Source organism: Natator depressus, chromosome 6 (assembly GCF_965152275.1).
Source record: "Natator depressus isolate rNatDep1 chromosome 6, rNatDep2.hap1, whole genome shotgun sequence".
NCBI lineage: Eukaryota > Metazoa > Chordata > Testudines > Cheloniidae > Natator > Natator depressus.
In genome coordinates this window covers 82,861,188-82,876,606 of record NC_134239.1, presented here as the reverse complement: position 1 = coordinate 82,876,606, position 15,419 = coordinate 82,861,188, and the positions used below count along the sequence as shown (strand labels likewise).

The following is a 15,419-nucleotide window of genomic DNA, read 5'->3' as shown; positions in this document are numbered from 1 at the left end:
AAATTAGAACATGTATGTTAGCATAAATGGAGATGATTTTTAGGTGAAACAGCTGGCTGGAATACCAGGGCTATATTTTTCAGCTCCATGTCCCTTACGTTTTGGAAATGTGCTGGAAAGGTCAGAGGGATGCAGCTATGGTGAGCAGGGTGTGGTCACAGAAGAGTTTGCTGCTCCTGGGACACGCTCCAGTACTGGGGCTTGTGCAAAATGTGTATGTTTGTTTGATTCTGACAAAAGTTTTAATAGATGTTCAACTTTAAACAGCACCCTGCTCTGGGAATGTAATATGTGCAGAATCAGGGCCCGTGTGAGTATCTATTTGTTACATATGTTTAAGGACTAAGAAGACTTCCAATCTGTGAAGTGTTGAGTACCTTCAGTTCCCAGTGAAGTCCCATGATCAGGATTTCCACTTAAGGCTCAGATTTGGGACCATTCATTGCTTGTTCTTTCAGTTACATCCAGACTGTTGCTTATGTTGGGTTATAAAAGAAGAGCTAGCCAGGATCTGCAAAATTTCTGGTTATTTTAACCTTTTCCTTTTCTATTTAGTACTTTCAATAATCCAATAAAAATGCTGCTGGCCATTTAAATCATTATATTCACAGGGTATCAGAAGGGTAGCCATGTTAGTCTGGATCTGTAAAAGCGGCAAAGAGTCCTGTGGCACCTTATAGACTAACAGACCTACTGGAGCATGTCACAGAGTGGTAAATAGTGAGGGAATGGAGAGATTGTTGCAATAACTATTGATGCCACCTCTCAAGCAGACACAGAATGACAGCCTTATCACCTGGATTAACTTCTGAAAGCACACATTAAAATTAATACAGCAGCTACCAGGCAGTTCCTGAGAAGCATCATTCACTTTAATGGCAGACTACTGCAGCAGAATGTCAGGATCCCTGGATCCTGAACCCAGGCCTCCAGGCTGCTGGCATGTCCACACCACCACCCAACAGCTCTACTAATGCCTTGACAATTTGGATCCCTAGGGCCTTACACGCCACAAAAGAGACAGCCCACAGGGACCTGCTTAGAGGAGTCCTGGCGCCCATGATTGGACCAAGTACAGTATTTCAGTCAGAGACATAGGAAGTTGTCTGTGCAACAAGGTGAATCCTGGCTTGTTGCTGCTACAGGCCATGCTGACTGCTACTTGACTTCCAGTCTCATTCCCAGTTCCTGACTTCCCTGCCTCGTCCCTGGCTCCTGCCTTGTTCCTGGTCCCCACCCCTGTCCTTGTTCGCTGATTCCAGCTTGAGCTCCAACTCTGACCTTTGGCTTGGCTCTGACCCTTGGCTTTGGACTCTGCCTCTGCTCTGACCACTAGATCTGACACAGAGTAAAATTCAGGGAAACAGGAGGGAGACGACCTGTAGTTCAGACTGTTCTTACTTTTGGGAGGACAAAAATCCACAGATAATACCTAGGAGAGTTTGGGGGTTTGTCAGGAGTAAAGCCCTGCAGCAGCACTCACTCAGTATTCCTGACACCCTAATAGGGCAGCTAGACTGCTTGACAGACCACCCTGACTGGCTAAGGAAGCCGGCAGACTGGTTCTTAAGCCCAGCAGCAGCTCACTGACTGCTCAGTGCACATGCCCACGGACTCTGCCTCCCTATGCTCATCTCTCCAAGCACTGCTCCTGCTCTGCTCTTCCACTTCTCCATCCCAGATCCTACCCTGCACCCAGCCTTGTTCCCATCCTGTCCCAGCCTTACTCCTGCCTCAGAACCAGCCCAGGTCCTGCCTTCCCCAACTGCTGGTAATCTTCTTCTGACCCTCGTCTCCGATTCCTGTCTGGCCCTGTGTTGATCTCTGGCTCTGGCATTTGGACTCAGACCACTAGGCCTGACTCCCACTCCTACCATTAGGCCTGACCACGGGGCTTGACACTGTCCATAGACCAGGTCATACTACACACAATTTAGGTTTGACTCACCTCTCGCCCCAGTGTATGAGAGATGTAATTTCATTGACTTCAACCGACCAGTGTAAGTGGGAGGAAAATCAGACCTGGTGGGTAAAATTGTCAAAAATACCACCACTGAATTTCAGTGGTGAACATTTGCTGCCTAGTTCCCCCTCACTGTGTTGAGAGGTACGATAGCACCCTTCACTAGAAACTGGCAGACTATTCCATGGATGCATCTCCCTCTGATCACTAAAGAATATACTACTCAAACACACACTACTCAATAAGAGTCTTGTACATTGCAAACATACTGTACAAATAAATATATTAAAATGCATTTTTACTTAACTTGTGAAGTTATATTAATAGCCTCTGCATGATGACAGAATCAGCTTTGTTTATTGACCTTTTAGACAAACCTTAAAAAGGGAAGGATCGCTCAAACTCTTACTACACAGGCAACTGAGAGTTTACCACAGCTAAATCTCCTTATGTGGGAGAGAGATACTTACCCTTATCCTTAATCTGTACATCATTTTATTATAATTATTGAACCACCACGTTATTCCCAGTAGTTACTGCCTGGAACTCTTCTACTTTCCATAAATGAGCAGTAAATATTAGTACTCTGGGTGTGCACATTTGTACTCAAGTTGGACCCCTAAAGCAAATGAATGGAGCTAATTAAGCTGCCTATTTTATTATTGCTTTTATGCTTACACCCAGCTGAGTATACCGTGTAGCAGTAAGTGAGAGATATAACAGAAACGTTTCACAAAGCCCATTTAAAATGTAATTAGTTTAAGACACTGTTGAAACCAACAGGACACCAGTTTAGCGGACAAATTGGTAGCAGTTTAAGTCACAAGATACATATATTGCTCATGTGGAAACTACTGACCATTTAACTACTTAAAAATTATTATGTAGTGGCATTGCAACAGCACAGTAAGTACCATATCATTACAGGATTATAGCCTTCTAAACCACAATGCCAGAATTAAGGTTACATGCTTGCTAATTTTGGATTTACTAAAGGTAATTACACAGTAATCTGCATGTAGTTACGTGGTATTCATTAGTAAGCCTTATTACTATGTAATTAAAGAATGCTTGCATGATATTCCTGCCTTGTAAAGTCTATTATTGCCAGTAAAGTTAAAATTAACAGATGTTTATAGTGCACATAGTTTACAGTGCTATAGTTTATACCTCTCAGTATTGGGACAAGCATAAGGTAGCAATATACACAAAATCAGAGGAGATGCCACTTTTTCAATCCATGGAAAATGATGCCACATTTTGCAAACCACTATGTAGCTTCAGTAACGAGAGGGAGGACAATCCTACTATGGCTCCTGTTTTCACTTCTTTTACTCTTCTCCCTATACTTTTCCTCAACACCTTTTCTAACATCTTCTAAGGTCTTCTAAATGCTGTTTGGTTTATTTCTGCCTCTTTACTATAGCTGCGTTCTCCTAAATTCTTTTGGTGTATTTAAGCCAGATTCCCTGCTAGCTCACCTCTGTTTTACCCTCCTTTTCTTTTTCTCTTCTTCTCTCCCTCCCACCAGATTTTGCCTTTCAGTAATTTTACTCCTTTTTCCTGCTGATTTATGTTCTCTGTTTCACTGTATTTTTTTCCTCTACTTCCTTCTGCTTGCTTTTCTTGTGCACCCACTTTGCCTCGTCCACTTTCTGCAGAGGGGAATTTGCATGCTACTGCAAGCCCTTCTCCTGAGATTCTCTCCCTCAGACCTTCCACAGTCAACGTTACCAGTCACCCACCTTACCTGTACCAGCTAGTCAGGTTCTCCTTTTTCTGTTCAGCCTTGCAGGGACACTCTCTTCAAAGCTCACTGTTGCTGCCATAGCCAGTACTGTGCTCTTTCATCCAGGCTGGGGCTGAGCAGCATTTCATCTGGTCCATATCATGACAACAGGCAGTTCTGCAGATCAGGACAAATGCTATATAACACCATCAGCAAAGAGAACAAGAGCAAGCAACACAGATCAGCATACTGAGTTCAACTGGCCAAAACTCAAAATGTCCATTCTGCAGGAAATTCCAACATTTTAAAAACTCTTTTCATTCCAAATTGGAATGAAAAGTCAACATTTCCTGCAAAACACAATTTCTGAAATGTTTTATTTTGACTCAGTCAGAATATTTAGTTTTGATTTTGACTTTTTATATCTTTTTATTTTTTATGTTTATATTTTTCATTTTATTTGAATATTTATTTTATATTATTTAAAACTATATGCTCCTGGGAAAAGACTATATTCAAAATGAAAAGCCAATCTGAAATGGAGAAATCAAACCATTCTGTTCCTAGAAGCTTGAAACACTTAATTTTGATTTGTTTTTCAAAACAAATTTTAATCTAAAGCAGCATGTTCCCACAGAACGTTTTGATTTCAATGAATCAGCATTTTCAGACAGAAATTTTCCACCAGCTCTGCTACTGAGTTATAAATCTGCCCGAGGTTTTCCTTGCCTGTTTAACTATGCTGAGGCACAGAAAGGGAAATGTGTTAATGGTGACTCCTACACAAGGATGCAGAAAACCAGGAGAAAGTCTTGCTAACGGAGTACTAAGAGCACAATGTTCAGTCACATATGGCACAATGAAGTATGAGAGGGCTTTGCTCTCTGCATAGCTCCAAAGTACTAAGTGCTGTGCACTTCCATAGTAGGAATCCAGGTATAATCCCTGCTCTCTGTCCTTTGCCCCTGGACCAATAAAAGACCTGGAAAGGCTCCTGAGTCCCCCAGGGAAGGAAGTGCCTTGCATTACTCAATAGCACCCTCTCTGGCTGGCTGGGGAGCAGTGTTGAAAGACCATAGAGGGTACTATTCCATCTTCTGCAAGTAGGAAACAAAACAGAGATGTGGGGTTGGATGGGTGTTAAACAAGGAAAGTAAATGGAAATTCCTCAAGGCTCCAGGATGGTAAAAGTCTCACAAAAATAAGTGAAGTTGTTGGTTAGTGCACCCTATAGTATTGTCTATATACTGAGTTAGTATTATCCATAAAAATGTGCTAGACAGAGAAAAGACAGAGCGGAGGCGGTGATTAATAGTACAGTTCAATACCAGAGATGACAAATGCAATGCCCTGCTCTGCTCTCTTCTCCTTTTGCTCTATTATTTCACATCCCTTCACCCTCCGCTGCTTTTAAAGACACAGCGCTAGATTCCTCGGGGATCAATCCAGGCAGTCGGCTCTGACACTGGGGAGGCTGTAGTAGCCTTTGAGTTGTCTGGTAGATGGTTAGCAAAGCCCAAACAGTGGGTTGTTCTGCTCAGGGAGGGCACACAGACAGGGTGGCTGGAAAATGCACTGAGTTATTGCTTTCAGCCTGATCAGCTCCTATAAAACATTGGTGGGAATTATAGCTGCTTCCCTTCTCTGCCTAGAAGGAACCTAAAAAAGCATGGAGGTAACACCATCTGCCTGCCTCTGGATTGAATCTGGTGCCAAGAGAGTCAATAGGGGCATTACAATGCCTTTAAGTAGAGGCAACATCACATTGTGCTATTCCCCATGTGACCTCACTCCATGGTGCTGTGGCAGCAGGACCATTTTTTTTTTTTTCCAAATATCAGAAAAGCAGAAACTGGACAGAAGTGCAGTAAGGATCCACTATTTTTAGGCTAGTGCACAATAGCTAGTTCTTCAGCACACACAGCTAGTCTATGCTGTAATAGCCTATTATTGCTGCTTGTTTGCTTTATCCATTGACTTTTGTCCTTTAGAGAAGCCTTTGGAACAGGAATAGTCTGACTAGTGATTTTGATGCCTAACTTGACATACTGTAAATGGGCCTGATTTGCAGAGGGCAAATGTTCATGTCTTATGAAAATCAGGCCACTTGATGATTTCTCAAGTCGGGAGTCGAAAATCACTAGTTAGTTTGGAAAATTTAGGCCTCTATATTTATACTGAGCCTGGCACAGTGGGGCCGTAACCTGGTTGAGGCCACTTGATGCTAACATTATAAACAACAACAACAACAGGGGCACAGCACTGTTAGTATTTGCCTCTCCAATTGTTGGCTTAATCCCGAAATAAAAGGAGAAGTTTCTATTTTTAAAAAAATCTCACCTTTCATTTTATTTCACCTTTCAAGATTTGCCACCTTCCGTTTCTCTCACAGCTTCCAATATAATTCTATGAAATCCAGGTTCTATGGCCACTGAGAAAATAAATTGGATAAAAAAGTGTGTATTTTTTCAACATGCTTTCTAATCCAACTCCACACCAAACCAGGGTGCAGGAAGGGGGAGGGGGAGATAAGGGGAGGGAAGAGAAGCTGTATACAGTAACCTTCAAGTCTGAAATTAATTTCACTTCCTGGATCACTGACCACACCCAGATTGCTCAAACAGAAGAAAACAAAAGTCTGCACCATGTCAGGAAGGTCCACTGAAAGGGGATGTCACACTGAACAATTAAGTCTGATTGCAAAACTTGCTGGCTCTGGAACAAGTCTGCTGGGCCAGTGCATTCACACTACAGAGTAGCTTACACGTGTTCAGAATTAAATGGGCAGCCTTCTAATGAATGCTCCCCTTATATATTTACATAAGGACTTGGCATCCAGGTTAGCCACTGCTGACTCAAACTACTGGACAATTAAGTAATGCTAAGCAACAACTACAAGCATCTCCCACTATTACTTCAACTTAGAGATAGCAAAGGCTGTTATTAATTAACAGCAAAGGCTACAACGGTAAAAGAGATTACGATTTCTCTATATGTATGGCGAAACTGGGTCTTTCCAGAAATTCAGTTACATTTTATTACCATGCAGGCATATGCTTCCAAGCAATTTATGGCCTATTATATGAAAGTAGTGCAAAGAGACCACTTTGCCCCCATTAATTTTTGCTCTGCAACAAACAAATCCAGAACCTGGATCTAATTTAACCACTTCCAACCTCTGGGGAACCTCTCTCAGGTGTTTCACAAGGAGGCACTCATTGGATTGTCTGCCAGCTGAAAAGGAGAAATATCAGCACAATTCCTCAGTTGCTAGGGCCCAGCAGAAGTCAAGGCAGGGGAGAGGTAATTGCCTCCTTTCTTTCTTCCTCCTACCGTTGCCCCACTTCTGTGCTGCCCAACTCTCCCTCCAAGGCAATCACAGTGGTGCTCACTTCCTCCTTTCTCCACCCCTCCCTGCCACAGCACTCAGCTCTGGGTCAGGGGAAGAGGCTGTGGAGCCGTCTTAGAGCAACCCTGCCCCAGAACTGAGGTGTGGGTCACTGAGCTAGGAGAAGTGACATACAACACATACACAGCAACTAGTCCTCTGCCAGCCCTAAAACAAGCCCTCCACTGTATTTCAAATGTCCATGACCTCACATTTTCAAATGTTAAATAAAGAAACACTCTGAAACACTGGGAAAATAGTAAGTGGGGGATATCCTGGGATTACTGATGAATAACATGTGTGGTCAAAAATAGGACTTAAGAAGCATTATGAAAATATGACTTGGCTGATCTTTTAGAACAGGCTGGAATATTCTTAAACCCATTGTGTGTGAATAGTCATACTGGAGTTTAAAGAGCAGAGTAGCTGCACCACTGTGTACGCAGGAAATGGATTATAAGTGTGTGCTGGTAAACTTTAAGCATAGTCAACTCCCACAGGCACTATTTTGGTCAGACCACCACGTTAATGGAGAAAACATACTGAAAGACCCTGACAGCTGTATTCATGATTTTTGGATGGCCAGGAACACCAATCAGAAAGCATCTAGTAGGTATCAATTACTAATATTCATAGTAAGAATGCTCTTCAGACTGTAATGTTGTCACAAATGCTTCTGAAGGGAATATTTTACATAGTGTTTCTTTCATCCTGTTCCTTCCATTCCAGTTCTGGGGCTGCCTTAGTCCCCAGCCCCTGGCACACAGCCAAAGGTACCATGCCATCAAGGAGGCCACTGTGCTAGAATTTTCTCATCTAGGGTAAGGAAGGAGACCATGGGGAGAGGAAGCACACATTAGAAAGGGTGGTGCACGACCAGTAGTTAGTAAAGCTACAGAAATCCCCTTTCCTCTAGAGTGCTTGATCTCTGTGCTTGTCTCTCCCCAATTTATTAGCCAAGCCCAGTGAGGTCCAACACTCAACTCAATGGCTTTTCTGTTTGTCTGTAAAATGATCATTTTGGAATGCTACATCCAAGCCATGCCACAATTTCAGGGGAGAGTCTAGGCACCAGTGGGCACAAATCTGTTGATTCTGATGCCAAGCGGAACAGCAGAAAAGCCGGATTCACATGAAAATCAGGGCCCCCACGTTGCCCAGTGCTGCAAGCAGCAGAATCTCTCTGCCACCCTCTGCTGCTGCCTACACATATCAGAGGCAGCAACTTAACTTGCTGCTTGAGGACAGTATCTATACTCTGGCAGCTAACAGAGCCTTATAGAGATGCTTTGTTAGGGGGGAAGCGGGGACCCAGAGGGGCTGAGTCGGGGGAAGCAGCAGGGACCAGAAGGATGGACAGTGGGCACTGGGGAAAGCAGGGACTGGGGTGGAATTGAGTTGAAGTGGGAAGGAAACAGGACCCAGAAGGCCTGAGGGGAGTGGTGGTGGTTAAGGGAAACAAGGACTCAGGCAGAGGGGTACTGAGTATGTGTGCATGGAGTGGGGTGGGGGGAACAGAGTTGGTGAGGAGAAAGTGGGAAAAGGGGGAAAAGGAGTGGGAGGAGGGACTGGAGACAGGGAAGTGGGGAACACCAATACCATATGAGGGGAGGGAGTAATGGGAGGCAGAGCCCCTGGTATGGGGGAGATGGTGAGGGGACTTTGAGGGAGTCCTTGAAATAGAGGCAGTTGGGAGGGTTGCACACAGGGAGAGAATGGAGCAATGCAAGATGCTTCTGGTAGGTGCAATGCGCTCAGCCAACACAAGATATGAAATGTGTTCCCCTCTCGTTAATAAATAGAAGAAATAATAAATAATAATTCCTAACGCTTTATAAAATGTTTTTGATGAGCAATTTCAAAGTGCTGCATAAGAGAGGGGAGTATAATTATCCCCATTTTACAGATGGAGAAACTGAGGCACAGAGCAGTGACATGCTGAGGGTTACGAAGTTGCGGAGCTCAGAATACAGCCCAGATTGCCAAAATCCCAGTGCTCTACCCACTAGGCAAAAATGCCTCTCTTCCCCTTTTCCTCCTTCTGCAATGTGTCGGTCTATGCTTTCTCTTCCTCCTCAAGGAGAAAGAGCTGAGGGGCCGATTAGTCAGATTTCTCTTTTGAAAAGGATAAGCCAAATGGGCCAAAGATTCTCCCTTCGCTGACTCCACACAGCAGAACGAGTAGCCTAACCACAAGATTCACCATCTCCACCTTCTGCTCCTTTCCATTAAGCCTAACCACTGTGCAGCAGAAATCCACAAGAGTCAGTTATCTGAACTGGTGGTTCAGGTGTTTGCAATGATGTATGCTTCAATTTGATTATCACACACAACGACCAGGTTACTGGGCCAGAGCAAAGGTGGGGAATAAAATAATTAGAAATATTGCTAAGACAGTGTGTGAGGGTTCTGTACTGTTTCTTTAAAAAGTCAGTAGGAAGACCAGCAGGTGTGGGGCTGGGAAATGTGCTATAAAGTTCTACAATGAAGCAGAGGCAGAGAGGCTAGCAGAGCAGTATCAGGGGTAATAACGTTTTTCTTATTCTAATAAAGGTCCATGTACAGTGTTATAAGAAACTCTCTTTCTGCAATTCTTTACTATTATCACCTGATACACTGTATTCACTGCATACATATTACCTCACTTCAGGCATTTTGCCCATGGTAGATCATTGCACCAGCACCGAGGTGCATTATGGCAGGGTTATGTCTCCCTCTGAAATAACTAGTATAGTATAGAGACAACATACTGAACTAGATGGACTATCTGTTCCAATATGCCAATTTCCAAAGGTATAGGCCTGTCCTCAGATTTTAGAGTAAATGGAAGTGTGTGTATTAAGTAAGTTCCTCATTCTCTCAACAATAGCACTCAACAAACTCAGCAGGCTATGGTGGCTCGCATTAAAATAAAAGTTTCTAGCCATTTTCGTTGCAGAGCAAACCGTGAAAACGTGAATCCTAATGGCTCAAAAACCAGACAGCATTTAAAACTCCCCAACATTTATTGTTTTTAAATATCTTTTAAGCCGGCCACGATTTAGGAGGCAGGATCTGTCTCATATTTTTTAAACTCTTGGGTTTGACTGTACTGAACTTGGATACACTGTTAAGTCAATGTTAACTGTTGGCTTTCCGTTCTCACCTTAACTTTTGTTTCCATTTTTAACTGAAGGAAGGGCAGATCAGCAACTAGGAAGTATTTTAAAATATGAACTAAAAATTCGCCTCACTTTATTTTTGCCACTCTAACCTCTTTTTCCTCTGGAAAGAGAGCTGGAGAGGTCATGATGACAGAATTCTCACATCTCAGCTGTTAACTGCTGAAATCTACAAGGGCTGATTGAAAAAAAACCAAAAAAAACCCAGTAACTCACTGGAGGAATCTTTTGACTCCTGAGGGTACTAGATTTCAAATTGGAGAAGAGTGTATTTTCACTCATGTTTTATTTCTTATTTTTTGGTCAGCTTTAATTATTAATTATTTTTATTATTAATTTATTATTATTATTTTAGAGGGCAACTTGTCTAACAAGTTTCAGCTTATGCAATGACACTAAGTATTCACATAGTTGGATCCTGTGTCAGCCAGACAGAACCTTTTTTGATAATTCCTACTTCATTCTGCCATATAAAGAAGTAAAATTTTCCATTAATTCATAACCATGTAGAAAAAAAAAATCAATTGCTTAGTGAACATCCAGAAGGCCTGAAAGGCCACATGCAGAAAGCACCAACCTGGTAATTATTGCAATTTCCCTATAAGATGTGCTAGCACAGTAATTTGTGTATGAAAGCACATTGGAAAAGGGGTGGGAGAGTGTTATAACAGCTTCATTATACACTGGAGCAACATTGAAACACCGACTTTAACGATAAACGTGAGCTGTAATTAACCACCACTTAGTGGGGAAGAGGTTTAATAACATCCATAAGAAACAGGATAAGTTGACTCTCTCAGATTAAGAAAGAGACATGATTAAGGAACCTGATTTAACATGGAAGCACAAGGCAAACCTACATATTATTTTGGTTTATTTTAAACTATTCAAAGTCAAATGACCTTCCAGGCCTGGGCTCCCTGTTCAACAATCTACTTACCTCACTGTGTTTAGAGAATGTTTTCCTCAGCCTTTGGAAAGTTTCCTCTTTTGTGCTGGAACTGCTGCCTCAATCCATAGAAAATAGATACGTTTACAACAGGCACAAAGGAAACAAAATTCATCCCCCAAAAGTATTTCTCTCTCTAAAAGAATAAAAAAAGTATTAATTCTTAATGCTTTCTACCAAAAGAATAATGTATTAAGCCGCATGTGTCCTGATTAATAAATTGCAAAACAAACAGATGCAAAAGTCACTTACAATGTGTTATAAAAGTTGTTTATGTTAATACTCAAGATCAGAGGCATTTTTAGACGTTTGTTTGCATAGGGAAAATACCAGAATGTTGCTGTGCCAAGAGTCAGCTTTGAAATAGATGTAATGAATAGTTACCTATTGTTCTTAAAGAATATCCGGCAGTATTTGACTATATATACACACAGAAGATGACCTTCCTCTTTAGTAGCAATTTCCACTCATTATTTCCTAAGCTTATTATGGGTGTGCTCCAAAAAGAGAGCAAAAATGCCTGATGCTTCTATTAACAAGTAAGATTCACATCTGGGCATTTCAATCAGGTATGGAAAAAAGTCTAATTTAATAGAAAGAGTGTTTTAATGCCTATATGAAAACAAAGAGTGAATTACTAACAAATAGTTTTAAATTCTTTCATAAAAAACAGAGAGAATAACTGACCGTCAAATAGGAAGTTGCCATTTTAAGAATCTGATCATGGAGAGTGGGACAGAAAGGTTATCTCCTATTGGAATGCATGAAAAAGCAGGGTTTCTCAAGCCTCTTGAGGTAGGGCCTTTATTTGGATATTTTAACTCAACAACTGAGAAATACAGAGTTTATCTTACAACAATTTTGAACACTGTTAATTTTCCATTAATTCAAGTAGAAGCTCCATTTTTCAGACTACTGCTGCAAACATCAAACTAGAGCTCCTACTGAGAAGTGTTAGGTACAGTAGCAACTTCCACTGAGTAGCTATTCACACTTATGGAGACAGTGAAATAGTGACAGATACTTAACAGGTTGCAGTTTACAGTGATGTTGACAGTTAAATCTACATGCAAAATACACAGGTCCACATAGATCTTCTGGCATATACCCAGTATTATGAGGTAAGGCAAGGTAGGAATAGCTGTAGTTGGTACAGTGTCATTTCACACAAATATATACACAAATACTTACAGGGCCGGCCCACAACATTTTGGCACCTCAGGCGGAGAGCTCAAATGACGCCCCCATATCCCCTTGCTTGGGCCAAAACTTTGAAAGATCTCAATTCTGCCTTCTTCCTGTTCTACTCCTCTCATGGTACCGCTCTGCTACCTACCCCAATAAAGGAGAACTAACAACTTAAAATGCCTTGTTCAAAAGTGTTAAGTAACACTTAACTTTCAAATGTGTGAACAGCAAATGTAACTTTTCTTGTCTGCATAGTAAACACTGGCATTTTTATCTGTTTGAATAATCAAAGCGGTGCTTTCCGTGCCTTCTTGATTGCAAAGACTTAAACTGCTTCCTGAAGGTCCACAGTCTGGGCCAGCTGATGCTCTACTGAGGTAGTTGCAAGGCCGACCAGCCTCTCTTGTGTCATTGTGGAGTGTAGATGTGTTTTTATTAACTTCAGCTTGGGAGAAGCTGTGTTCTCCACTGGCAACTGTTACAGGAAGTGTTTGAAGTATGCGCAGAGCAATAAAAGCATTTGGAAAGAGGATGGTTATCTTATTTGTGCACATATATTCTAGAACAGCCTTTGGAGTTGATCCTGCTGAAATGTATCTTGAAAGGGCTTTCAGTTCATCACCTAAATCACTCGCATCAATATCGCGTATGTCATCATGTGTCAACACTGTCTCTAGTGCCTTGCATTGCTGGTGTAGGTCTTCTTCAGGTATAGTGAGGAGTTCTGGAATATTATACAACATCCCAAATATACTGCTGTGTTCTTTGAGCTGCATGAAACATTCTTCAACTGACTCTATTGCATAATCTAGCACCTGGTTAAAGAATTCAGCTTTGAATTGTTGTTTGGGGTCTCTTACGGGATTATCCCGTGCCTCGTAATGCAAATGTCTTCTTTGGGGACTCTTGTATTCTTGAATGGGTGGGAAAATAGCTTCAGTGTGACGTTCCTCTGTCAACTTCTGTGCACTCTTCAGAATGTTTTGAAATCCCTCATCTGACCGGTAAGACTGTAGGTCTGACTTTGCTTTGTCCAGTCGTTCCACTGCTCCAGATATATCAAGGTCAACACCTTGGAGTCTCTTGCTTACAACCTTTATTTCAAACAGTATGTCATGCCACAACACTAAGCCACACAGAAATTTGAAATTATGTATGTTTCTGGTGATTCCATTTCCCTCTGCCACTGTTCTCCCACTAACAGTTCCTGTCATAGCATTATCCGCCATACTGGCAACTATGGCATCATGTATCTTCCCAGTTTGGTGTTTGATAGGCTTTATCGCCTCCACTTGACTTTCCCATCATGTGGTACTCAGTGGTTTCAGTGTCAGAGAGGATGTTCCCAGATGTTGCTTCAAAATTTACCATCAGTGAGTTGATGCAGAGAAAAATACATAGATGCTTTGAATTACATTGAAAAACTTCAGCAGCCTCACTAGAAGCTGATGCTGCATCACTGACCACCAAGTTCAATGAATGAGAACTGCATGGGACAAAAAAAGCTGGAGGATCCATGTCTGCACTCTTCTGTTCTTTCCTCTCATGTTGGCACCATTATCGTAGCCCTGATCTCTCATGTCAGCTATCACAATTCCTGTATCTTCCAGTTTTTTAAGAAGCACATTTGTCATACCAGCTCTTGTATCATCAATGTCAATAACTTCTAGAAAATGCTCTTTGACAGTCACCATTTCAGGGACATTTTCACTAGGTTCTGTTGTTGTTACAAAACACACCATTAAAGTCATTTGTTCTGTATGGCTGCTGTCAGGTGTGCAGTCCAGAATAATACCTTGCTGACTTCAGATCTGCCACAATCTTCTGTTTGACTTTTGTTACCAATAACTGTATGATCTCATTTTGAATTGTTTTTCCAAGGTAGTGGTGTGTGTACATTTCTTGGGTAGTGACTCTTCTTAGATGCTCCTGGAGTGCAGCATCAAACACAGCCAACAACTCCACAATTTTAAGGAAGTTTGCATTGTTTGGCACATACAGCTGATCTGAAGTGCCACGCAGTGCTAGGTTTTGGGTAGCAAGCATTCTGACAATGGCAATGAGCCTTTTCAAAACATTTTGCCAGTAAAGAGACTCTGATGCAATCTTTTCCTGACGTTGATCATCTATGGTGGCCTTTAACCTTAGTCTCATCTCAAGCTCTTTCCACCTATGGAATGCTCTCTGGTGATTTGCTGCCTTCTCATGGCATGCCAGATTTCTAGCCAGATTTTTCCAGTCCTTTGTTCCTGTAGAATCCAATGTGGCTGGAACATTAGACTGGAAGACTTTGCAACAAAAACAGTATGCAGCATTCTGAGTTTTTGAGTACATAAGCCATGGCCTCTCCACTTTGTCACCATTGGGGAGTTCATACCAGTAATGTGTTGGATGGAAACTTCTATTTTCATTGTCTTTGGGGAACGTGAAGTTTTTCACTTGCTGTGGCCCATGCAGTACAAGGAAGTCCCTCAGGCTACTGCTCAAGTGGGTTCACAGTCCTGGATCATCTAGACTTAAGGAACTTAACTCAGCAGCAGCTGTTTCTTGCACCTCCACCACACTCTTCTCTGATCTACACTTTTCTTCAGGAATGTGCATGGTTATATCCATTTGAGATGGAGATATGGATGCTGCAGTAGCTGCCAGGTCAACTGCACTTTGACTAACCGGAAGATCAGGCATCTCCTCACCACTCACATCCTCACTGCGGCCAGAAGGCTCACCATGAACATTTGTGTCTATGTATCTCAGGAGAGCTCCTTCTTGCTTAGATAGAAAAGCTTCCTTTACTTTCTTTCTTTTTCTGAATGCTGCCCCAGAGGGGCATTTTCTTCTTTCACTCATGACTGCAGTTCTGTGCCAGCTGCACTGGCTCTCAACACTCAGTTGAAGGGGACAAATAAGCAGGCTGGTAGCAGGGCCGGAGAGAGGGAAGATATCAGCGTCTTAAGCGCCTAACTGGCTCCTACTACTTCAGTTGACTGCCTGTTTCCTCAAGTGGGTTCAGGGAAGCCGCAGGAAACAGGAAGCTCCCTGAG

The 15,419-nt window shown here is 42.2% G+C and overlaps 1 long non-coding RNA gene across 2 annotated transcripts; it reads right to left on the bottom strand.

The window, feature by feature from the left end:
* Positions 1-3,307: 3,307 nt before the first annotated feature.
* Positions 3,308-11,322, bottom strand: LOC141990124 (uncharacterized). 2 transcript variants are annotated; one of them, XR_012640086.1, is made up of 3 exons: positions 11,182-11,322; positions 6,033-6,123; positions 3,308-3,888 (listed from the first exon to the last, which is right to left on the bottom strand). It is a non-coding gene; the product is annotated as an uncharacterized LOC141990124 (long non-coding RNA). The 2 variants fall into 2 exon arrangements; XR_012640087.1 differs by having other exon boundaries at positions 3,308-3,869.
* Positions 11,323-15,419: the final 4,097 nt, after the last annotated feature.